Raw genomic sequence first — 26,335 nt, 5'->3', positions numbered from 1 at the left:
TCATCCAAACATTTTGCTTCTCTTTGGCCCATCAACTCAATCTCTTGGAGGGACTGACGTGAAATATAGGAACAACGTCCTGCTTGCGACATTTCTCATTCACATTTTGGTCCTTTATTTTGCAATATTTTCCCTGGTGTTAAAGTCATCAGATACCATGTGAGCTTTGCTCCTCTGAGGAACTAAATTTCTATATCTGAGTGCTTAATACGATTGATGGCATACGCCTATGGATTATAGGTTGTGTAGCAATAACCTGGAACCTACCTTTCTCAAATTGGGCGTTCATATGACACTAGGAAACATTGTTGGATTTAGCAGATGAAGTAGAAATTGAGGGTGGCTTTGATGATTTCAGTTCCAATGCTGTGTTCTTACTGTCATTTGCCCTTTTTGTCTGGTTGACTCGTATTCTTGAGTCTTTCACCTTCCCCTTTCAACATGTTTTAAGCTTCATGTTACTTGACCAAATTTCATTCTATTATTAGTTGAAACTTCACCATTTACTGATTATTTATTCCATGTTTTTTCATTGGCATTTCCTAGATTTTGCAGTTCCTCGGTGACATATTTTGGTCTTTTCAAACAAAATTGGCTTGCTTTTGAGTAGCCTTTCTTCCCCCTGTTGGTGCTTTCAACTCTTGCCATTTCATTGCTACTGATGACTATTTACTTGGCTCAAATCTTTATATGGCTTAAGTCATCACTATGCTAGGATCAATACGCATTCGTCAGCTTACACACTCAGTATCTATGGCACTTGTTTTCTAGGCTCAGTATCTATTTACTGAAGTAAATAGACTCCTTGGATTCTCTGGCAGGCCTATAAAAGATAAAATCACTAGGATGTGCATGGGTCAAGAAAAGTGCCGGTTCAGATAAGGCCTGTTCCATCTCTTTTGCGCCTCCAGAATTTTGAAAATTTTATAGCCAAACTAACGACTTAGTCAATGACACATTAGTTGGCCTTAAGTTTTGATTTTGTTTCTCCGTATATTTTTTTCAATTTTTTTTTCATTAATGATAAATACTTTCATTTTTAAAATTTTTATCATTATAAATATTTTTATCTTTTAAGTTTTTATTATTATTGAACTTTTGTCTCTTATTGATCATCTTTACGTTAAATTGAAAAAATATACAAAGGGACCAAATAGTCAACATGACAATGGCATGTTTTAATATATATTAAAACATGCCATTGTCATGCATGCCATAAGACGATATTAATATCATATGCAAACAACTTTGTAAATATTATAAAATCAGGAAGAAAAAAAATATCATGTCCAAATGATTAAATACTTATAAAATAAAGCATAATAAATTCATTTTTTTTTTAGTGAAACAACTGTAGATATGGTTTAAAATAAAATATTTGCACATGAATAATATAATATACACCCCAAACATTTTTAAAATTATTTTAGTATATATAATAAAATTTGATTTTTTATTAATTAATTTTAAAAAATTTATATTAACCTTTATAAATATTTATAAAAAAATTAAATAAGTACAATAAAGTTTTAATTTTTATTCATTAACCTCTCAAATTTTCTATTGGTCTCTAATAATTTATATTTTATTATTTAAATTGAAAACATTAAAATTATTTAATTTCATTAAATAAGAACAAAGCTTCAATTAAAATTTTATTTTTTAAAATTTTGGTTGGTAATTGTTATTTAATGAAAATTAAATAAAAGTTAATCTATAAATTCCAATCACACAATTTAAAGTAAGATTAGATTTTTCTGTTTTTTTTTTTTGCCATATATATATATATATATATATATATATATATATATATTTCTCATTTTGCTTTTTCTGATTTATTTTATTCTAATTAAAAAAAATTTTTACTTAGACCCTTTTTGTTTCATGGAGAATAATTTTCTAAAAAAATTTTCTGCATTTTCTAGTGTTTTGGACACTTAAGAAAATTAGTTGTAACACCCCAAGATTTTAAATTTTATTATTTATGAGTATTTTTGGTATTTTAATTTTATTTAAATTTTTGAAATTTTTTTGAGATTTTTCGGATTTTAAAAATCGGGTTCGATTTTCAGAAAATATAAACTTTGATGATTTTTAAAAATTAATTTAAAGACCACGTGGCGAAACTAAAAATATATTTGGAGTCTACGTATTTTTCTGAGTTTTCTGAAATTTTTTCGAAATTTTTAGACCTCGTTTTCGGTCCCGAGGCATAGTAAAAATTCAGAATTTTGTATTCTAAATCGAACCGGCCGAATCGAATCGGACCGGATTGGACCGGCCGAATCGAATTGGACCGGATCGGACCGGTCGAATCGGACCGACCTTTTTCCTTCTTCCCTTTTTCTTCCCCGCGCGCGTCGTCCCTCTCCCTTTTCTCTCTCGTTTCTCTCTCCTCCCCACCCCGGTAGCCGGCCACCACCTTGACCCACCGATCGGCGCCGCCAACCCTCCCACGGCGCCCGCCCAAACGCGGAAAACGCGCAACGCCAGACGCGCTGCCGCTCGACTTCCCCGGCCAAATCCGGCCGATCCGGCCACCAGTTGGACTGGGTCTTGTGTCCAAAATCATCTACTCGGCGAGAGCTTTCCATAGACACCAAGAACGCCGAAATCCATCGAGCGGATTGTCCGATTTTTGCTCGGGAAGATTTTTGCCCATTTCGACTTTTGGGCTAGATTTCTCGAAAACCGTGAATCCCACGAGAAAACCGAGGCCACCAGCACGCTCCATTCGTCGAGAGCTTCGCAACGACATAAATTTCTAATTTTTTCGACACCATTTTTCGGTGAGTCCCACGGAACTCCGCAGTGTTTTTCCGAGCATTTAATGAGCTTAGAAAATTCTGAAAAATTTATGTACTAACCCCCGTGTTATGGGCTTCGTGTAGGTATCCTCGATTCGTGGAAATTCGACAGTTGACCGGGTTTGCAAATTTCGGGCCAGACAGACCCGTTACCGGAAATGTCCCCGAATTGGACCGAGGTTTTGGCTAGCCCTCCATTGTCAGACGTCCCGAGCGCGTTCCCGAAGTCGGAATCGGCAAAGGTAAACCCGAACCTTGCTTTTTCATAATTTTCTAGTGCTAAAATAGGATTAAAAATCCATAAAATATTCGTGGTAGCTTAGAAAATTACGATTCTTTTTGCAATAGCTTAGTAATATTGCTAAGGACCGCGGGGCAAAGTTTTATAATTTTTAGAGCTTGTTTGGGTAGTTTTTGCAAAAATGATCAATAATAAGGACTAAATTGAAATTTTGCGTATTGTGATGGATGACTGATTTGATGGGCCCAGGAGGGGCTGTGTGATGTGATTGAGTTGTGGGCATATGGATTGCGAATATAGGAGTGTGTTTTGAGCTCTTTTGCAGGTTGGGTAGGTCCTAGGTATAGGGGAGACTCTACCGGATTTTCGGCACGACTTAGGACGTATTGGTCTTTTTCTTTGTTTGTATTGAGTCAAATCTATTAAATAATTGTAATAAAATTGTCGTGGTGAGATGACCTTCTTCCTCCGCCGCCTCAGTGACCATCGTCAAGTCTGTGAGTAGAATATTAATTTTAATTGTAATTTCGATATTATTATATGTTCAAGCATGCCCATGCATCACTTATATGCATATATTTATGTAGTTAAACTCTAGGCACGATTTATGTTGCATTCATAACTGTTGATGTGCCATGGTTGTTGTTGTGGTAATTTGGAGCAGTGTGAGTGCGTTGGCATGCGTGTGATGTGGTGTGGACTATGGACAGGACGGGGCAGTCACGGCTTGAGTAATTCGCTGGGACCCGATCCTTCGAGGGGTAGTCACGGCTTGAGTAATTCGCTGGGACCCTCGATTTGGTTATTAAGTGGAAGTCCGAGCTTAAGTAATTCGCTGGCACCAGGTTGGATTTAAGAGAGCTGTATAGGGGATCAACTCTTATATGTTATGATTGATACTACAGGGTGTGTGAGTGCTCCAAATTACCTTTTTGATGTTATGATGTGAAAATGTTGTTGATGTTGCATTTCACTCTACATGGTGCATTAGTTCTAGATAGTTATAGAGATTATGGTTAAAATTGATATTTTACTCTCTGAGTCGAACACTCACTCCTGTTCAATATTTTTAAACTCTGAGGAGGATTTTATTTTGGTTAACCTGCTTTTCTCCCTCGCAGGTCAATTATTACTGTTGTATAAACTTGTTAAATCTTAGAATTTCCGCATGTGTTAGAAATGTTTATTTGATTTGGGTCTGTAAACTAAATTATTATTTTTGGACCTGTAAACTTAATATTCTATGCATGTTGGATGGATTGGATGAGGGAGCTAAGCTCCCATTTATTATTATGTTGATGAGTATGTGGAGGGTGAGCTGAGCTCCCCAATTGACTATATATTGTGTTTACAGGTCGGGTGAGTCGAAAACTCCCCGTTGGTATGTCCATTTTATGGCCGGACTCTGTCCGTTTGTTTTCTTGATATTGGGCCCAAATGGGCCTTAGAGATGGGTTAATGAACAGTTAGGCTTACTACGGGCCTCGGGGGCTTTAGGCTGGCCTGAGTCCTAGTCTTGGTCGCCCATAGGTTGGGTCATGACAAATGTGGTATCAGAGCTTAGGCTCCAGATTCATAGGGAAAAATTATCTAAAGTGTTGGGGAAAAGTCTAATAGGAGTCACATGCGGAAAAATAGGGTACATATTCGTCTTGCATTGTCGTCTTTGCCTCTAGTTTCTGCTTCATATATTGTGTGTAAATGTGAGTCTATAGAGCTGTGCAATGTGCAGTTTTGAATTTTGTGGGCTAATGTCTTTGAATTTCGGAAAATGCGTAGAAGCGGAGAGCTGCAATCGCACAGAGCAGATGTGCTGACGAGGTGTCGGACAGGATGAGGCGCCGCCACGAGGAGGCGGGGTAGGAGGCCTAGAGTCGCTCAAGTAGAAGCGGCTACTCACGGTCGAAACAGTCTTTCATGGCACAGGGTCCCATGGACCCCATGGCAGCTACTCTAGCTGGTCTGCAGAGGACCATCGACATGATGGCGCAGTATATGGTCCACCCTCCACAGCAGCAACAGTCCACCGCACCAAGAGGGGAACCTTACAAACAGATCATAAATTTTAAGAAGTTAGTGCCTGGTACTTATGATGTGTCAGGCGATGCATACCGATTTTTGGATTCCTGCAGACAGGCAAGAACAGAATTGCAGTTGACTGATAGAAGACTGATAGAGTGTATGCAGCATGTCATGGGGCCTATGCCTAGACAATGGATGAATGACTACGTGTTACCCCGGATGGAGGGTTTGACATGGGCTCAGTTTGTGGAACTGTTCATTAATCAGTTTGTGCCAGAAAGCTTCAGAGATCAGAAACAGTGGACCTTTGAGGCCTTAAGATAGAATGGCAGGTCTGTAGATGAATATGCTATAGAATTTCTGGAATTGAGCAGATATGCCCCTACAGCAGTAGCTACAGAAACTATGAAGGTGAAGAGGTTCCTAAAGGGGCTTGACAGGAGGTATGCGAACCTGGCCATGATGTCGGATCAGTCTTTTGATGTGGTGGTTGATCGAGCTGCATGATTGAGATTAGTTATGCTGCGGATGACAGTGGGAGAGCAAAGAAAAACAGAGCAGAGGGTTCCTCAGGTGTCCCTTCCATGGGTACTCCGGACAGTGGTGGCCAGGGTAATTACAGAGGAAAGGGTAGGAGCAAGAGAAGTGGTTTTAGACACAGACCACGAGGATCTGGACGAGTGCGGATCCGGCGGTGGTCACGATTCGAATCTGGCGATTCAGTGCAGTTCAGATCCTCCTTGGCACCTTGTGCACAGTGTGGAAGAGGACATTCAGGACCTTGTTTGATGGGATCAGGAGTATGCCAGTGTGGCCAACTGTGTCACTTTGCTAGGGAATGCCCCATGTTCAGCGAGCCACAGATGGGGTCACAGGGTTCTATTGCAAATGTTCCTCGCCAGTTGTATCCGGGTACTTCCAACATGGCGGCGATCGATTCGATGGCCGAGGACAAGGGGGACGTGGATTTGGAGGCAGATTAGGAGGTAAAAGTCAGTATCAGGGTTTTGCCACTCAGGGTAGGGGTCAAGCTCGAGTTTTCACCCTGACCCACCAGGATGCTCAAGCTTCAAATGCAGTTGTGGCAGGTATTCTTCTGGTATGTTATTATGAGGCTCGTGTTTTGATAGATCCGGGTGCTACGCACTCATTTGTCTCCCTTGTGTTTGCCATGAGGTTGGGTAGAAACCCTACAACCTTAGAATGCCCTTTGTCGGTAGCTACCCCACTTAGTGACAACATAGATGTAGATATGGTTTTTCCGAGTAGCCCAGTAGTAGTGGATGGAAAGATCCTCCCAGCAGACTTGGTTCCTCTACCAGTAATGGATTTCGATGTAATATTGGGGATGGATTGGTTGGCAACTCACTATGCCACTTTAGACTGCAGGAACAAAAAGGTGTATTTCCACATACCTGGTGTGGAAGAGTTTAGCTTTGATGGTGACAGGAGCGTGGCTCCATATAATTTGGTGTCAGCAATTAGTGCTAGAAAAATGTTGAGGCGTGGATGCCAAGGGTATTTGGCATTGGTGAGAGATACATCTGTAGAAGGTGTTGGCATGGGAAATGTTCCTGTTGTCAGAGAATTTATGGATGTCTTCCCAGAGGAGCTTCCAGGGTTGCCACCAGGAAGGGAAATAGAGTTTTGTATTGATGTTGTGCCGGGTACAAACCCCATATCCATGCCACCTTACAGGATGGCACCAGCAGAATTGAAAGAGCTGAAGGAGCAACTACAGGAGCTTTTGGACAAGGGTTTCATACGTCCGAGCACTTCACCCTGGGGTGCTCCTGTTTTATTTGTGAGAAAGAAGGATGGGTCATTGAGGTTGTGCATTGACTACAGACAGCTGAACAAGGTGACAGTGAAGAACAAGTATCCACTTCCTCGGATCGATGATCTGTTTGATCAGCTCCAAGGAGCTAGATTCTTTTCCAAGATAGACCTGCGATCAGGCTACCATCAGTTGAGAATCAGGAATGAGGACGTGTCCAAAACGGCTTTCAGGACAAGATATGGTCATTATGAGTTATTGGTGATGTCTTTTGGACTCACTAATGCACCAGCAGCCTTCATGGACTTGATGAACAGGGTGTTCAAGCCATTTTTGGACCGTTTTGTCATCGTATTCATAGATGACATTCTGGTATACTCTCGGACCGAGGAAGAACACGTGTGGCACTTGAGGATGGTGTTGCAGACGTTGAGGGAGCACCAGCTATATGCCAAATTTTCAAAATGTGAATTTTGGCTAGAAAGCATCTCATTCTTGGGACACGTGGTTTCTAGTGACGGCATTCAAGTGGATCCCAAGAAAATTGAAGCTGTAACTGATTGGCTTAGGCCTACAACAGTCACTGAGGTGCGAAGTTTTCTGGGTTTAGCTGGCTACTATAGGCGTTTTGTACAAGATTTCTCCAGGATAGCGGCTCCCCTAACTAAGTTGACCAGGAAGAATGTTCCATTCATTTGGACAGATGACTGTGAGATGAGTTTCCAGAAGCTTAAGGAGTGTCTAACCACTGCCCCTGTGTTGACACTACCTGTGAGTGGTGAAGGATACACCGTGTATTGTGACGCCTCCAGAGTTGGCCTAGGGTGTGTTTTGATGCAGAATGGAAAAGTAGTGGCTTATGCTTCAAGACAGCTGAAGAGGCATGAGCAGAACTACCCCACCCATGATTTGGAAATGGCGGCTGTAGTCTTTGCACTTAAAATCTGGAGACACTACCTGTATGGTGAAGTGTGCGAGATATACACCGACCACAAAAGTTTGAAGTACATCTTCCAGCAGAGGGATTTAAACTTGAGACAGAGGAGATGGATGGAGCTTCTGAAAGACTATGATTGCACCATCCAGTACCACCCTGGAAAGGCCAATGTTGTGGCAGATGCCTTGAGCAGAAAATCTTCTGGCAGTTTGGCGCACATTTCAGTAGAGAAGAGACCATTGATACAGGAGGTACATGAGTTGATGGATCAAGGTTTAATCCTAGATCTTTCAGATGAGGGGGTATTGTTGGCTCACTTTTCAGTGAGGCCAGACTTGAGGGACAGAGTTAGAGTTTCCCAGTACAGAGACCAACAATTAATGAAGATCATAGAAAGAGTACAGCAAGGTGAAGGTGGTGAGTTTGGATTTGCCAATGATGGCGCCCTAGTACAAGGTTCTAGGATATGTGTGCCCGATGTAGACAACCTCAGGAATGAAATCATGCGAGAGGCACACTACACACTGTACAGTGTCCACCCAGGTTCCACCAAGATGTACCATGATGTGAAAGATAGCTATTGGTGGAATGGCATGAAGAGAGACATAGCAGACTTTGTGTCCAAGTGCTTGACTTGTCAGAAGGTGAAGTTTGAACACCAGAGACCGTCAGGGAAGCTGCAAGAGCTCCCTATCCCAGAATGGAAGTGGGAAATGATCACTATGGATTTTGTGGATCAAGGTTGCCTCGTACCACGCTAGGTTATGATACGATATGGGTAATTGTAGACCGCTTGACCAAATCAGCTCACTTCTTACCAGAAGACTACATACTGTGGGCACAGTATGCCCGGCTCTACATTCGAGAAATAGTCAGATTGCATGGAGTTCCAGCTTCCATAATATCTGACAGAGGGCCCCAGTTCACTTCTCGGTTTTGGAGAAAGTTGCAGGAGGCACTTGGCACACAATTGAACTTCAGTACAGCTTTCCACCCTCAGATGGACAGACAGTCCAAAAGGACAATCCAAACACTGGAAGACATGCTTCGCATGAGTGTCTTGGATTTTGGAGGTCAATGGGATGAGCAGCTAGCTTTGGTGGAGTTTGCCTACAACAACAGTTATCACTCCAAAGATAGGGATGGCACCCTATGAGGCATTATATGGAAGAAAATGTAGGTCTCCTCCGTGTTGGATAGAAATGGGGAAGCGAAGGTGCATGATGTAGACACAGTGCAAGACACTTGAGATGGTTCCTTAATCAGTGAACGATCAAAACACTTTTCAAGAGGCAGAAGAGTTATACAGACCCTAGACGAAGGGATGTGGAGTTTGCAGTGGGCGACTATGTATTTCTGAAGGTTTCTCCAATGAAGGGAGTCATGAGATTTGGAAAGAAGGGCAAGTTGGCACCTCGGTATATTGGACCTTTTGAGGTTACGGATAGAGTAGGAGCAGTTGCCTACCGGTTGGAGCTACCACCCAACCTCTCTCACGTTCATCCCGTGTTTCACATCTCCATGCTCAGGAAATACATTCCAGATCCTTCTCATGTACTGCAGCCGGATGTGATAGAGCTAAAAGAGAACTTGACATTTGAGGAGCAGCCTGTAGCCATAGTGGACTACCAAGTGAGACAGCTGAGATCAAAACAGATCCCTATGGTTAAGGTTTTGTGGAGGAGTCAGTCAGTGGAAGAGTGCACCTGGGAGTCAGAACGGGACATGCGCAGCAAGTACCCTTATCTGTTCAATGTATAATCATGTGCTTTATTCTGCCTTGTGTAAAAATTCGAGGACGAATTTTTTGTAAGGGGGGAAGAATGTAACACCCCAAGATTTTAAATTTTATTATTTATGAGTATTTTTGGTATTTTAATTTTATTTAAATTTTTGAAATTTTTTTGAGATTTTTCGGATTTTAAAAATCGGGTTCGATTTTCCGAAAATATAAACTTTGATGATTTTTAAAAATTAATTTAAAGACCACGTGGCGAAACTAAAAATATATTTGGAGTCTACGTATTTTTCCGAGTTTTCCGAATTTTTGAAATTTTGGACCTCGTTTGGTCCCGAGGCGAGTAAAAATTCAAAATTTTGTATTCGAATCGAACCTACCGAATCGACCGGATCGGACGGTCGAATCGGACCGCCTTTTTCCTTCTTCCTTTTTCTTCCCCGCTGCCGTCCCTCTCCCTTTTCTCTCGCTTTCTCTCCCACCCCACCACGGCCACCACCGCCCACCTCACCGACGGCGCCCAGCCTCTCCCAAATGGCCGGCCGCCCAAACGGTCGGAAAACGCGCAACGCCCCCTGCACAAGGCGCGCTTCGACTTCCCCGGCCAAATCCGACCGATCCGGCCACCAATTGGACCGGGTCTTGTGTCCAAAATTATCTACTCGGCGAGAGCTTTCCATAGATACCAAGAACGCCGAAATCCATAAAAGCGGATTGTCCGATTTTTTATCGGGAAGATTTTAGCCCATTTCGACTTTTGGGCTAGATTTCTCGAAAACCGTGAATCCCACGAGAAAACCGAGGCCACCAGCACGCTCCATTCGTCGAGAGCTTCGCAACGACATAAATTTCTAATTTTTCCGACACCGTTTTTCGGTGGGTCCCACGGAACTCCGCAGTGTTTTTCCGAGCATTTAATGAGCTTAGAAAATTCTGAAAAAATTTATGTACTAACCCCCGTGTTATGGGCTTCGTGTAGGTATCCTCGATTCGCGGAAATTCGACAGTTGACCAAGTTCGCAAATTTCGGGCCGCATGCACTGCACGGAAATGTCCCCGAATTGGACCGAGGTTTTGGCTAGCCCCCCATTGTCAGACGTCCCTAGCGCGTTCCCGAAGTCGGAATCGGCAAAGGTAAACCCGAACCTTGCTTTTTCGTAATTTTCTAGTGCTTAAATAGGATTAAAAATCTATAAAATATTTGTGGTAGCTTAGAAAATTACGATTCTTTTTGCAATAGCTTAGTAATATTGCTAAGGACCGCGGGGCAAAGTTTTATAATTTTTAGAGGTTGTTTGGGCAGTTTTTGCAAAAATGATCAATAATAAGGACTAAATTGAAATTTTGCGTATTGTGATGGATGACTGATTTATGGGCCCAGGAGGGGCTGTGTGATGTGATTGAGTTGTGGGCATATGGATTGCGAATATAGGAGTGTGTTTTGAGCTCTTTTGCAGGTTGGGTAGGTCCTAGGTATAGGGGAGACTCTGCCGGATTTTCGGCACGACTTAGGACGTATTGGTCTTTTTCTTTGTTTGTATTGAGTCAAATCTATTAAATGATTGTAATAAAATTGTTAGGTGAGCCGGGATAGCCTTCTTCCTCCGCCCAGCCGCCTCAGTGACCATCGTCAAGTCTATGAGTAGAATATTAATTTTAATTGTAATTTCGATATTATTATATGTTCAAGCATGCCCATGCATCACTTATATGCATATATTTATGTAGTTAAACTCTAGGCACGATTTATGTTGCATTCATAACTGTTGATGTGCCATGGTTGTTGTTGTGGTAATTTGGAGCAGTGTGAGTGCGTTGGCGTGCGTGTGATGTGGTGTGGACTATGGACAGGACGAGGCAGTCACGGCTTGAGTAATTCGCTGGGACCCGATCCTTCGAGGGGTAGTCACGGCTTGAGTAATTCGCTGGGACCCTCGATTTGGTTATTAAGTGGAAGTCCGAGCTTGAGTAATTACCGGCACCAGTTGGATTTAAGAGAGTCAGATAGGGATCACCTCCCATATGTTATGATTGATACTACAGGTGTGTGAGTGCTCCAAATTACCTTTTGATGTTATGATGTGAAAATGTTGTTGATGTTGCATTTCACTCTACTGTGGTGCATTAGTTCTAGATAGTTATAGAGATTATGGTTAAAATTGATATTTTACTCTCTCGAGTCGAACGCCACTCTGCTCAATATTTTTTCAAAGGCTGTATGATTTTATTTTGGTTAACCTGCTTTTCTCCCTCGCAGGTCAATTATTACTGTTGTATAAACTTGTTAAATCTTAGAATTTTCGCATGTGTTAGAAATGTTTATTTGATTTGGGTCTGTAAACTAAATTATTATTTTTGGACCTGTAAACTTAATATTCTATGCATGTTGGATGGATTGGATGAGGGAGCTGAGCTCCCATTTATTATTATGTTGATGAGTATGTGGAGGGTGAGCTGAGCTCCCCAATTGACTATATATTGTGTTTACAGGTCGGGTGAGTCGAAAACTCCCCGTTGGTAAGTCCATTTTATGGCCGGACTCTGTCCGTTTATTTTCTTGATATTGGGCCCAAATGGGCCTTAGAGATGGGTTAATGAACAGTTAGGCTTACTACGGGCCTCGGGAGCTTTAGGCTGGCCCAGGTCCTAGTGCCGGTCCGGCCCATAGGTTGGGTCGTGACATTAGTCAATGGAAAATGCTTTCTTAGTCAAAGGAAAAGTAAGTCATGTTTAAGGAAAATGACTTTCTTTTTTTAAAATAAAAAGTCATTTCATTTTCTAAATTTTAATATTTTTATTAAAATGTGAAAATACATATACATAAATAAAATTGTCACGAACCGATCTCACAGGCCAGACTGATATTAAGACCTGGGCCGGCATAAAGCCCCCGAAATCTGTAGTAAGTCTCACTGCTCCAAAACTCATAACCAAGGCCAAGATTAAGGCCCAACATACAAATAAAATAAAATAAAATATTATAAATTTATTTGGGTTAACTCAACCCGATTTCTATTAGAAATCCCTTATTAGAGAAGTCTAACCCAATCCTAGTACACAGCACTTATAAACTATTTAATATTATTATTATTCATTAATAATTTAATTAAAACAGTGTTACAGCGGAGTTTTAAAAATAAAACAAGTAATTAAATAAAACTAATGAATAAATAAATATTTTTAATTAACAAGGTTGTACCTTATGGGAAAAAGAGCAGGTTAGACTCTCAAGAAAATTACTCTTCCTGTACCTGGAAAAAAAATTATTGAACAAGAGTGAGCATTTAACTCAGTGAGTTTAGATATGATTATAGCTACAATTTCTATAACTATCTAAAACTAGTGCAATCCTATCATGAAATGCACATTCATTATATATATAAAATAATTCATCCAGTATTTGCATAAGAAGATAATTTGGAGCTACTCATGTACCCAGTGTATCACATTAATACATATATGGGAGTTGATCCCCTATACAGCTCTATTAATCCAATACTTGCCAGCGAGGTCAATTAAAGCCAAACTTTCACTTAATGATCCAAGTGCAGGGGCCAACAAGATCTATTCAAAGCCGTACTTACTCCGACTTATCCATATATAAGGATTGGGTCTTAGCAAGTCAAGTTTCAGCTGCGACTACCCGTTCTACCCATATCCATATCCACACCATACTAACGCCAACATACACATACACAGCTCTAAATTATTCTCAGGTCAATACTCACAAACAAATAATAATAATTAAATATGCAACAATCAAAATGCCTCTAATATATTAACTATTTATATGCATAATTAAATATTTATAAAATGAATGAACATGCCGGATACATATAATTAATATTGAAATTACAAAAATAATCAATATCCAACTTATAAATTGATCGACTTGACTATAGCTAATCTGACTGGAAGGAGAAAGTCTGAAAATGTCTGAAAATGTTAGGAATAATCAATATGCTACCTGGAACGCGTCCAGAATGTCTGAAAATGTTAGGAATGACTGTAAACACGACTCCTTTCCGAGAAAGCTCGCTGGACACCTAGACAGGACCAAAAACTCAGTCTTGAGTGTTGGTGAGCTATCGCTGATCCGATTGCACCAAACGATTTGAACCTTTCGATGATCGCCTTTTCCAAACGATGTCCGATTGGAGTGGGGTTGGCCCCATCTCGAAGGTTTCGGTGTGCTGAGTTTATTGGTAGCCTCGGATTTCAATCCGACTATTGGATCGTCAAGAAAGGAAAGATTTGGAGAGACCCATTTTTCTCTCTCTTCTTTCTCTTGTCGGTTCTCCTTATTCTAGCCACCAATGCACGCAAGGATGGTACTAAAAGAAAGCTGGGTTCAAGAGGAGTCGAACACAACCAGTCTCATCGGATTTGGTTACCAAATGGTACTAAAGTGGCCGTCTGAAGTTCGTCGTATCCGTTTCCCTCTATTCATTTTTGCTTGTTGTCGCCCTTCCATTCATCACTAGCATTCCTACTAGCTAAGGAAGCTTTGTTGGCGTTGGTTTGGTCCATTTAGTGCCGATGAAAGAGCTGGAACGAGGGAGAGGGAGTTGCAGTCCTTCATGGAGGAGAAGGACGTGAATCTTGGATAGGTTGGGTAGAAGACAAAAGGTGATTGGTCCATTTGATTTCTTATATACATATATATGTATATATATCACTTTCTTAGGTACTGTACGTGTGTGTGTATATATATGTAATTTAATAATAATATATCAGTTTCTTAAAAAAAAAAAAAAACAAATCTTACCTACTAAAATATTTTTAAATAAAAAAAAGTTTTACCTAAATATTTACTTTAAGTTAAATGAATTGTCATTAGTATTATTAATAATACAATATTAGTAATTGGAATTAAAACTTATTAGCATTTGCTCAAATTAAAATAATGTGAATTGATATAAATTTCTCAAAATAACATTAATTTTTTATTATAATCCAAAAATAATATAATATGACATAACAATTTCTTTTTAAAATACTAAATAAACTGATAGTATAGTATATACTTATTTAATAAAAAAAATAGTTTAATCACTATTATATAACTTTGGTTATTTCATTTAAAGTAAATTAAAATAAAAATGTGTACACTTAGATATGTAAATAAATTAATCAAGTAATTAATATTTTAAGATAGTAATTACACATTTAAATAAATCCTTTAAATTTTAAATATATAAATGAGTAATATTAAAATTATATTTTAAAATTCAGGTTGTTATATTCTTCTCCCCCTTAAGAAAATTCATTCTCGAATTTTAAACATACACAAGATATCGAAAAGAATGTGATTAGACAAGTGTGAGTATTCATCCCTTGAACTTTACATAAACTATTAAAAGCGTTCTACTTCTTTCTGACTTTGTTACAGCATTCTAGGTGCCATTATTCCTACGTAGTGAAGCTTTTATCTTTGATCACTCATTGACTTTTCCTATATTCTAAGACACCCACTATGCTTCCACTACTCTCTGACGTGATATCTTGTAACCCCAAAAAACTTTGATGCTTGCTTCTCTTGAATGTGCACCAACGTGTGTTCTTATGACTCCATCCCTCATCTCTCTATCTCTTCAATTTCTGTTGCTTGCCAACTTGATTTTTCTTGCCATCACACAATAACTTATCTTAAATATTCCGTAGTGTGTTCCTCTCATACCATTCCATTTTGTTCTGATCCTTGTAGCAAACTCTTCCTAAGCCTTTCCACTGTCCTTTAAGCCTTATTTGCTCTCTCTTTCATGTTTCTGCTACAGTTGATATCTTTCCCCCACTTGTTATACTTTCTTTTTAATCTTTGTCTCGAGTTTGAGCTTATAGTACATGTAACTATCCGTCTTGTTTGTCCTCAATCTTGTCTTTTCTCACCCTTGTACATCTCCTTTCAAAGATATTCATCCCTTTATTATCAACCTTAACCTTCTTCTAATTTCTTAGTCCTTACTTGATTGCTAGATCCACCTTATAATATTCTAATTCTGCAATTAACTTACAATAGCTCATTCTTCATATAATATCACTTATGATTAGGGCACTTGAACCAATAACTTACACCTTACAATCCTATCTAGGATGTCATTTGGTAGGTCAGCAACACCAGTAGCAATCTGCTATCTCTCTTAAAGGACATTACCATACTCTGCATTTCACTGTCATATAAGGAGTACTATCTTTATCAAACTCTAAGCAAAAAATACACTATAATGCCAAAACTATCTAAGATCTCATACTTAAGACCAAATGGTCCCACTCTGTGGGTGATACCTTTACTTTGTGACTATATCAAAACCTCTAATCTTATGGCAATTTCTAATATAACTCTAGCTCAAGTGAGGGTGACCGAGTCATTACTTTGATTATCACCCAATTGTGATCTTTAGTACTCTAGCTCAAGGGTTATTAAACCCCTAACTATGAGCTCCAAACTCCTTTACAGAAATAGAACTCTGTTTTGGTATATCCATACTAAAACAAAAGTTAGCCATAAACATCCGTGCAGAAAATATTAGGATGCACATAGTTCTATATAATAATCCCATGTTGGTACTATAATTTGCAGCTTACAGCACAAACAATAAGAGCATTATATAGATTACTACGGTACATCCCAACAGACCAGGTTTCCCAACCTCTTGTCTATCTTTAACCCATTGATATCATAAACTTACTCTGACTAGGCTATCCATTACTCGCTGCTAGTAGTGCTAACCTCACCCCCATCTAGGGTAGCTATACTGTCATAACTCACCTTTATGTACTTGTGCATTACACTAGATAGGCATGCCGCTCAGCCCTATTTTGATAGAAACATAGCATTTCTTAGAGTACGTATCCCTAAGTCAAATCTCAACACGCCTGCTAGCTTAAACTCACATCATCATGTACTACATGAAATCCAATACACTACACTGAAACACTCTTACACTACCCAAGGAATAATATAGAATCTAGAAATAATGAGTTACAAAAGAAGACAAAATAAGATCCTATGCTCCACCTGTGACAACTCTAATTACACACCTTTCCATGAATCTAAAGCCGCCCAAGCTTTGATACCAACTTTGTCACGACTCGATCCCATGGGCCAGATCGGTACTAGGACCTGGTCAGCATAAAGCCTCTGAGGCCCTTAGTAAGCCTCACTGCTTCCAAAACCATAACCAGGACTAAGATCAAGGCCCAATATGCAAACAAAATAAAATAAAATATTATAAATTTATTTGGGCAACTCAACCCGATTTCTATAAAAAATCCACTATTACAGGAGTCTAGCTCAACCACATTACACAACATGTACAAACCATTTAATGTCATTAATATTCATTAATAATATAATAATTTAATTAAAACAATGTCACAACGGAGTTCTAAGAATAAAACAAGTAATTAAATAAACTAATGAATAAATAAAGATTTCTATTTAACAAGGTTGTACCCTGCGAAAAAAGGAGCAAGTTAGACTCTTAAGAAAATTACTCCTCCTGTACCTGGGAAAAAAAATTATTGAACAGGAGTGAGCGTTCAACTCAATGAGTTTAGATATTGATTATAAATATAATTTCTATAACTATCTAAAACTAGTGCAATCCTATTATGAAATGCACATCCAGCACATATATCAAATAATTTATCCAGTATTCGCACAAGAAGATAATTTAGAGCTACTTATGCACCTAATGTATGACATCAATACATATGTGAGAGTTAATCCTTGGTTTAGCTCTCTTAATCCAATATCTGCTAGTGAGGTTAACTCAAGCTAGACTTTCGCTTAATAATCTAAGTACGGGGGCCAGAGAGATTTACTCAAAGTTGTGCTTACCCTGACTTATCCATATATAAGGATCGGGTCCCAACTAGTCAAGCTCTAGCTGTGACTATTCATCCTACCTATATCCATATCCACATCATACTCATGCCAATACACACACATACAGCTCCAAATTATTCTCAAGGTGACCCTGACAAACAAATAATAATAATTAAATATGCAGTAATCAAAATGCCTTTAATTTATTAATTATTTATGTATATAATTAAATATTTATAAAATGCATTAATATGACAGATATATATAATAAATATTAAAATTACAAAAATAATCAATATCCAACTCACAAACTGATCGACTTGACTACAACTAGTCCGACTAGAAGGAGAAGATGGACAGCACCGATTACTTTTGCAAATTCTACTGCCAAGAATGTGTCTAGAACGTCTGAAAAAATTAGGAACAACTGTAAATATGACTCCTTTCCAAGATAGCTCATTGAACACCCAGATCGGACTGAAAAATCGGTCTCGAGTGCCGGTGAACTATTACCGATCCGATCACACCAAATGATCTGAACTGTCTGATGATCGCCTTCTCCAAATGGTGTTCAATCGAAGCGGGGTTGGTCCCATCTCGAAGGTTTTGATGCACTGAGTTTATTGGTAGCCTCAGATTTTTGATCTGACGGTCGGATCGTTAGGAAACTCATCGGAAAGATTTAGAGAGACCCATTTTTCTCTCTCTTCTTTCTCTCATCGGTTCTCCTTATTCTAGCCTGTTAGTAGTATGCCCTAGAGCATATCATTTTGTATGTATTTTATACATATTTTATTAATAAAAGGGAATTTCACTTTTCTATTTACATAATGTATTTATGTGTAATAGAAAAGGTCCATTGATATTTTGTTAGGAATTCTATTCTTAAGTTGTTAAGAATATGAGTGACAGTATTTCTAGCACAAAGTATCATAAATTGGTTCACAATTGAGGATACTTCACAAAGAACATGACTTATCCAGAAAGATTGTAATCATGCTTGTTCCCAAGGTATTTATATGAGATATAAATAAGATGGAGTCGTGAGTCTCATGCCACATAACAAACATGATAGGCACTTATATATGATAAGTAGGCCGAACTAGTGATGCATATGACAAGCACATGGAGTTTACTCTTTTCAATGCATTATCATATATCATATCAGTGCATATAATCTTTAAACCTGAGATAACACAGTTATCTTATATATTGGTGGTTTGAATTTGATATTGCTTTCATACTTGTACTGTATATGGGTATATAGGCATGTGTTGGCTCCTACTAGTTACATATGGAGATAGGTGTTGATCAAGATCGAATCTGTTACCCTAAGTAAATAGGGATAAAATCCTATATTCATTTAATTGTTCTTGATGTTTCAAGTTCCTGGTCAGGACAGACAGATTTAGTCAAAAAAGAGTTTCTGATAAGAAAACCTAATTAATTAAGAACTGGAATTAAAAGAGAACATAATGTTCATAGCAAATGGGGTTTGACATTAACCATAACTCCAGCTCAAATTGATATTTTGTAACGGAGAGATTCTAGTGCATGGTAACATATGATTAAAGGTTCATTTAAAGTATTCCTTATTACTAATTGGGTAGCCATGGCATACTATGCTAAGTGTCAACCATGGTCTATGAGTTGCCTTAAGTGATTTAGAGAAATCATTTACAGTAAGAAAGAGTTCTAATGATATTAAGAGTTAATATCATTTCTCATTATCAATAAGTAATGAGCCTAGTAAGTCACATATCTACACAAGCTAATCACCATTTAAAATGTGATTTAATTGATTAATTAAAGAGTTTAATTAATTAATTAAAGAGATTTGGTTTGCAATAAGATTACAAAGTCCCTAGCATGACAGTTATGGAAAGTCAATCACTATATTATTTTTCTGTATATTCTGTATTCCTATTTAGGATTTCTTCCTAATTAGTAGAACACAATTATAGGAATCAATTATATATATATACCCATATACAGATTAATTGAAATTAAGGAGAATCATCTCTTTCTACATGGTATTAGAGCAGGTCATCTATCTAGGGTGACTATTTATTCTCACCACCCAGCTCAGGAGAGACCTTGGCCGCCGACCTGCCGTTTTGACTCCGATCAACATCGTCGGCGTTGCCTCAACCCCCTCATTCCACCACTGTGTGTTGTTGCCTGATCCAGTACACCATTAAATGACTTCTGAGATTTGGCTCTCAGATCCTATTTTGGTATTTGCTTGATTGGTGATTTTGGGTTATTTTGCTGCTGTAAGCACTTTGGATTAGCGTTTTGGTTAGTTTTCTTTGTCTCAACAAATAGCAGACAATAAGAATGTTATTTCTGATGTGATTCCGGTGATGACTAAGATCACAGAACACAAACTTAATGGTTCGAATTACCTAGAGTGGAGTAAGGCTGTTAGGGTCTATTTGCGTAGCATTGATAAGGATGATCACCTTACTAAAGATCTACCTACGGATGATACACGACAAACTTGGCTAAGGGAGGATGCTCAGTTGTTTTTGCAGCTTTGGAACTCAATTCACAGTGAGGTAATTAGTTTAATTAATCACTGTGAATTTATTAAGGAATTGATGGATTACTTAGATTTTCTGTATGTTGGTAAAGGGAATATCTCCCATATTTATGATGTTTGTAAGGCATTCTACCGTACTGAGAAAGAGGATAAGTCTCTCACGGCTTATTTTATGGATTTTAAATGGGTATATGAGGAACTTAATGTATTATTGCCTTTTAGTCCTGATGTGAAAGTTCAGCAGGCCCCACGGGAGCAACTGGCTGTTATGAGTTTTCTTGCAGGCCTTCCTTCAGAGTATGAGACTGCTAAATCTAAGATTCTCTCCAATTCTGAGATTTCCTCTTTGCATGAAACGTTTACACGGGTCCTTCGTACAGAGAGTACCCAATCTTCACAGCCTGCCAGTAGTGCTCTTATTAACCGTAATCCAAATGGACAACAGGGTAATAAAAGAGGAAGTAGAGGAGGAATTACAAGCAACAGAAGTCATCAGCGTAATGGAGAGGCTAGTTCTAATCAAGACTCAAGAGGAGTCATTTGTTATTATTGCCATGAACTTGGCCATACAAAATATAATTGTCCACAACTTCAGAGGAAAAATCAGCGATCACATATGGCAAATATGGCAGCAGAGGATTCTACAGTATCTTCCTCTGAGAAAACTATTTTGGTATCTGTAGAGGATTTTGCATAGTTTTCCTAGTATCAGGCATCTCTAAAACCTACCAGTTCTCCTATCACTGTGATCACTGAGTCAGGTAAATCCACTACATGACTTGTGTCTTCCTCATCCAAATGGGTTATTGATTCTGGTGCGACAGATCACATGACAGGTAATTCTAGTATTCTATCTGCTTTTCAGTCTAATCTCACTTCCTCTACTATTACTTTAGCTGATGGTTCTACTTCTTGTGTCATGGGTTCTGGAACTACAAACCCGACTTCTTCAATTTCTTTGTCATCTATTTTATGTCTACCAAAATTCTCTTTTAATCTACTTTCTGTTAGTAAACTTTCTCGTACGTTAAATTGTTCTTTTTTTTTTTCTGACCAGTGTTTGTTTCAGGATCTTATGACGAAGCAGATTATTGGTAGAGGATGTGAGTCAGGTGGTCTCTACATTCTGGAAAATCATGTACCGCGGTGGCTTGTTTGCTCCAGTATCTTAACACCTCTTGAAGCTCATTGTAGATTGGGCTATCCTTCTTTGTCTACCATGAAGAAGCTGTGTCCTCAGTTTTAGACCAAAGGCTTGGGATTGTTAAAGTATTTCTTTGGTATTGAAGTTATGAGAAGTAAGAAGGGTATTTTCTTGTCTCAAAGAAAATATGTCCTCGATTTATTGACAGAGACAAGAAAATTAGGTGCTAAGCCTTGTAGTGCACCAATGACTCCAAATTTACAACTGTTAGCAGGGGATAGTAAGTTGTTTGAAGATCCAGAGAGATACAGGAGATTGGTAGGAAAATTGAACTACCTTACAGTCACTCGTCCTGACATTGCTTATGCCGTTAGTGTGGTAAGTCAGTTTATGTCTTCTCCAACTGTTGCTCATTAGGAAGCCTTGGAACAAATCTTGTTTTATTTGAAGGGCTCTCCAGGAAGGGGTTTGTTATATGGTAATCATGGGCATTTGAATGTTGAATATTTTTTAGATGCCGACTGGGCTAGATCTAAGGTTGACAGGAGGTCAACTACTGGATATTATGTTTTTGTTGGAGGAAATTTGGTGTCTTGGAGAAGCAAGAAGCAGAGTGTAGTTTATCGATCTAGTGCTAAATCCGAATACAGAGCCATAGCACAATCAGTATGTGAGGTAATGTGGATACTTCAATTACTAGATGAGACAGATTTTAAGACCTCTCTGCATATGAAATTGTGGTGTGAAAATTAAGCTGCTCTCCATATTACTTCTAATCCAGTGTTTTATGAGTGGACCAAACATATTGAGATTGATTGTCACTTTGTTCGTGAAAAGATTCAACAACAGATCATCTCAACAGGACACATCAAAACTGGAGAGCAGTTAGGAGATATTTTCACAAAAGCTCTAAATGGAGCTAGGATTGACTACATTTGTAACAAGTTGGGCATGATTAACATCTATGCTCCAACTTGAGGGGGAGTGTTATGGAAAGTCAATCACTATATTATTTCTCTGTATATTCTGTATTCTATATTCCTATTTAGGATTTCTTATTTAAGATTTCTTCCTAATTAGTAGAACACAATTATAGGAATCAATTGTATATATATACCCATATACAGATTAATTGAAATTAAGGAGAATCATCTCTTTCTACAACTTGAAACCAAATATAGATTATTGGATGTATAGTATAAATTAAATTTATATTTTATAACACCCCCTATATGCATAGTCCTGTGCAAATCATTGTTCCGGTGATCGGTTTCGATCCGGACAATTAAGAGGATTAGAATCATATTTAAGTCACCTAGACAAGCCCTGAACAAAAATTAAAAATGATTACCATAAGGTTAAATACAGATTAGAAAAATAGAACATAAAAAGTTAAATAAGCCGGGGGTCACAGCGATGGGTGACCATATCAGAAAGTGACTGCGAGGTCAATTATAACTCTATTTTCGTACGGGGCATTGTGACACCACAGGTTTAAGAAAAATTATGAAGCTAGGGGAAATGTGAAAATCACAGAAAAAGGTGCAGAACCAGATCAAATAATTAGGTCAGAGTTTCAGAAGAAATACAGAATTATTGACAAACCGGATCAGACCGCGAGGGGCAAATTGGTTAATTTACCCTTAGAGATGACTCATGACCTAACTGTGAAATATAGAATTAAATTAAAGAAGTTATGAAAAAAATAAAGGAAAAGAAAGGAAATTAAAATAAGAATTATGACATCATTAGTGTGACTTAAGCATGACATCATTAATCCATAATTTTAATTTTGTAAATTTTGGGATAATAACATAAAATGACCAATTTAAACAAAATTTTTACTTCCTATTTTTCTTCCTCTTCCTTGCCGAATTACACCTCTCTTTCTCTCATCTCTTTCTTTTCTTAGTCCTCCATTTTGAGCTTTAATACCCTTAAATTACCCCATAAATTCCTTACAAAACTTGTAGAAGTCTTCAAATTAAGCTTTAAGAAAGAGATTGGGAGAAGAGAAATTTGAGAAAGATTGGAGAATTTGAAAGTTTCAAAGTCATCTAGTAAGGTAAGTTAATTCCAATCTTTCTCCTTATATATTTGATGCATTTAAGTGTGAAGAAGTTGAGATACATGAAAATTTAAGAAAAATCATGCTTGATGGTGTAGGTGCCAATTTTGGCCAGCCATAGTCCCTTAGGGTTTTGATGATGTTTATTTAAATTAAACATGTAATTAGGCTTAATTAAGTAGGTGGAAGTAGTTTGTAAGGTTTAATTTGAATGATTTATACAAATTGTGAAATTAGGATTTATGGCACTTAGAAATTGGGAAAAAAAAATTAGAGATTTTTGAAATTGAGACAAATTAGCCTAATTGAAACTCAAAGTTGGCAATTGGGACCAATTAGGGTGTGTTGGAATGGTGGGAAGTGAAACCAAATTGGGATTGGTAAGGGTCCAAATCTGGACAGCTTGACCTTAGTCCATTTCAAGGACTAAAACTATAATTATGCCACTCTAATTGGTGTGAGGCCAATTAGATATGAAAGTAGACATATAATGCCACAATTTTTATGCAGAAATCCTGCCCTGAAAGTGACATTAAGTTAGTGAAAAGTTAGGTCAAATCCGGATTTAGGCACATTGCCCGGTACAAATCTGACCATATGAATGGCCATAACTTGGTTTAGAAATGTCCAAATGACCTAAATTTTATACCGATGGAAAGCTGAGACATAGCACTACAACTTTTATGAAGAATATAAACCCAAATTCTGACCATAACCCATATGAAAAGTGAGCTGCAATCGGCACACCAAAACTACCAGAACAAGAATTGTGCCTAGAATTTCGGGTTGTAACCAATCTGGCCAGTCTTAGAAAAATGGCCATAACTTGAGCTACAAAACTCCAAATTGAGTGATTCAAAAAGGGAATTAAAACTAAGAGAATAAAGAACAACTTTAATGAAAGACACTTAGCCAAATTTCCACACTCACTAGACCAATGGAACAGTAGAAAACAGTTACCCAAAACTGAATTTTTGGATTTGTACCTAGGGAAATTAGAAATTGAATTGGCAATCAATGCCAATAACATTGTTGTGGATTGAATAAATTAGTTTTAAAAAAAATTGTGATAAAATATGTTTTGAATTGTGATGAACATAAATTTTATTAGATATTGGAATTGACATTAAATTGAATTGTGTTTTGATTTATGCTCATAAAAAAGATAAAGAGATTCATGATATTGTTTTATATCTCACTATAGATGCTTGACTAGGTTATTACCCGTCTCTCTCATTTGTTAAGGAGACAATAGAGTTAGCTTTATTTTGATTACCATGGCATGTGCACATGCTTAGATTCTCCTCTTATTAGAGGTTAGTTCTAAGTTTTTAATTGGCCCTTTCGGAAGTTGCATTATTGTGATGTGTAATATGCATGATGATTCGACCTCCCCGACCATAGGGAGTTAGAATCCCGATTCGACCTCCCCGACCATAGGGAGTTAGAATCGCTTTGAAGATGGAGTTTACGGATTAGTCTTGCATAGTTAGTGAGATAAATAATAGTTTTTGAATAGTAAGGAATTGTGATTTTAAATGAGATTGGAGCATATTTAATTTTATTGAAATTAATATTTATTTCCATAAATTGATAGAATTACTTTATGATTTGATAAATTGAATTTCTTGATCAAGATCATTTAAACAAATGATTTATATTATTAGCAATGAATATTTTGATTTTTTTGGAATTTTGATGAATTTCAAGATTTCCAAATTCTTTGCTATAATTTTGTCAATGTATATTGTATTACATTTTAAATTATAGTTGTACACCACTGAGTTCACCACTCAGCGATAGCTTTATATGTTGTCGCAGGTAAAAAGATCATAGAGCAGCTGAGTAAGATTCTTTGAAGACATTGGAACTGGCTTCGGGTATATCATAGGTATACCCTTGTACGTTAGATTTTGATGTATACATATAATTATATGTATGTAATTTATTTGAGCAATTGTACAAGAAATTTTGTAATTTTATTTTGGGTATGTAATTAAAATGCAAATTATGGTAATATTCAAATTTATTTCTGAGTTTTGTAATTAATGTAAATAATTAAATTTTTGTATTTTGTGAATGATAAATTATTTCCCTTTCTGAAATGAGATGTTCAGTGTTGGTTTAAAAATATGCTCAGTTGATTGCTGCAAATGATTTATTCATTGTTGGGATTGAATTTTGTGGAGAAATGAATTTTGTTGAAGTTGTGGTCGAGTAAAAATATTGGGAGTGTGTTTTTTTTCAGGTTTTGAAGAACTATTTTCTCAAAATACAGCCGACACTCTGCAGAAATTTTGAAAAAAATTCATAACACCAGATTTTAATCGAGGATTTGATCCATGACCAACATTTCAATTAAAGGATTTTTTATAAACATTCAACGTTCCTACCACTATAAAAATGATTGAAAATTGCTTTAAAATCCCTTGTAGTATATTTAATGGGTTACCGGTAGGCGAAGTACGATAATTCATTAGGTGTACTACGGGAACATGTTATGCCTTACGAGGAGTAGGGTGTGACATATTTAATTTGATTAAATATGAATTTAATTATGAGAAATTAATTAATGGAGATTAATTAATTTATATTTGATATAAATTGATTTAAAGAGGAGAAATTATAATTTGGGTTGAGAACTCAAATTAAAGAGTAAGGGCAAATTGGTCTTTTCACATGGTGACATGTGCCACCATGAGATGGTGACACATGGCATCATATGATCTTGCCACTTGTCTTCCTATGATGGAAGACCACATGTCATGATTTAAATGGAGCTTGACACTTGGCTTCATAGGATTAAATCAAATAATAACAAGATGGGATCTTATAGTGACAAGTGGCAAGTGAGTTAGGGTTTGACCTAAGTATATTAAGAAAGGTTATAAAGAAAAATAGCCACTTTTCTCTTTTCATCTTAAGTTGCCATCACATTGCTCTCTCTCCTTCTCCTCTCAATTTCTCAATTGATTCAAAGGGAAAAATTATGATTTCCTCTTGAATTAAAATTATTAGAAAGTGTTTCTAACACCCAATACATTCATACAACATTCACAAAGCATAAACCCCATCTCATAATTGGTTGACAAGGCTTGAGAAGCCAATCTAGGGGCTGCCATTGCTACTTTGGTGTGTACTTGTGGTGGACAAATTAGAGGGACAATATTTGGAGTCCTAAGAACATCCTAAGATTGCATCAATTGTGCATCAAGAGGTTAGTAT

The 26,335-nt window shown here is 37.6% G+C and overlaps 1 long non-coding RNA gene across 1 annotated transcript in view; it reads left to right on the top strand.

Annotated features, from left to right (window-relative positions):
- The first annotated feature begins 10,567 nt into the window (after nucleotides 1-10,567).
- The window catches only part of LOC131173968 (uncharacterized), a 60,142-nt gene continuing 44,374 nt past the window's right edge, over nucleotides 10,568-26,335 (top strand). The window contains exon 1 of the long non-coding RNA XR_009144304.1: nucleotides 10,568-10,656. This is a non-coding gene — a long non-coding RNA (uncharacterized LOC131173968). The remainder of the gene's footprint in view (nucleotides 10,657-26,335) is intronic.

This window comes from Hevea brasiliensis, chromosome 15 (genome assembly GCF_030052815.1).
Source record: "Hevea brasiliensis isolate MT/VB/25A 57/8 chromosome 15, ASM3005281v1, whole genome shotgun sequence".
Taxonomy (NCBI): Eukaryota; Viridiplantae; Streptophyta; class Magnoliopsida; order Malpighiales; family Euphorbiaceae; genus Hevea; species Hevea brasiliensis.
This window is presented reverse-complemented; position numbering and strand designations above follow the sequence as displayed.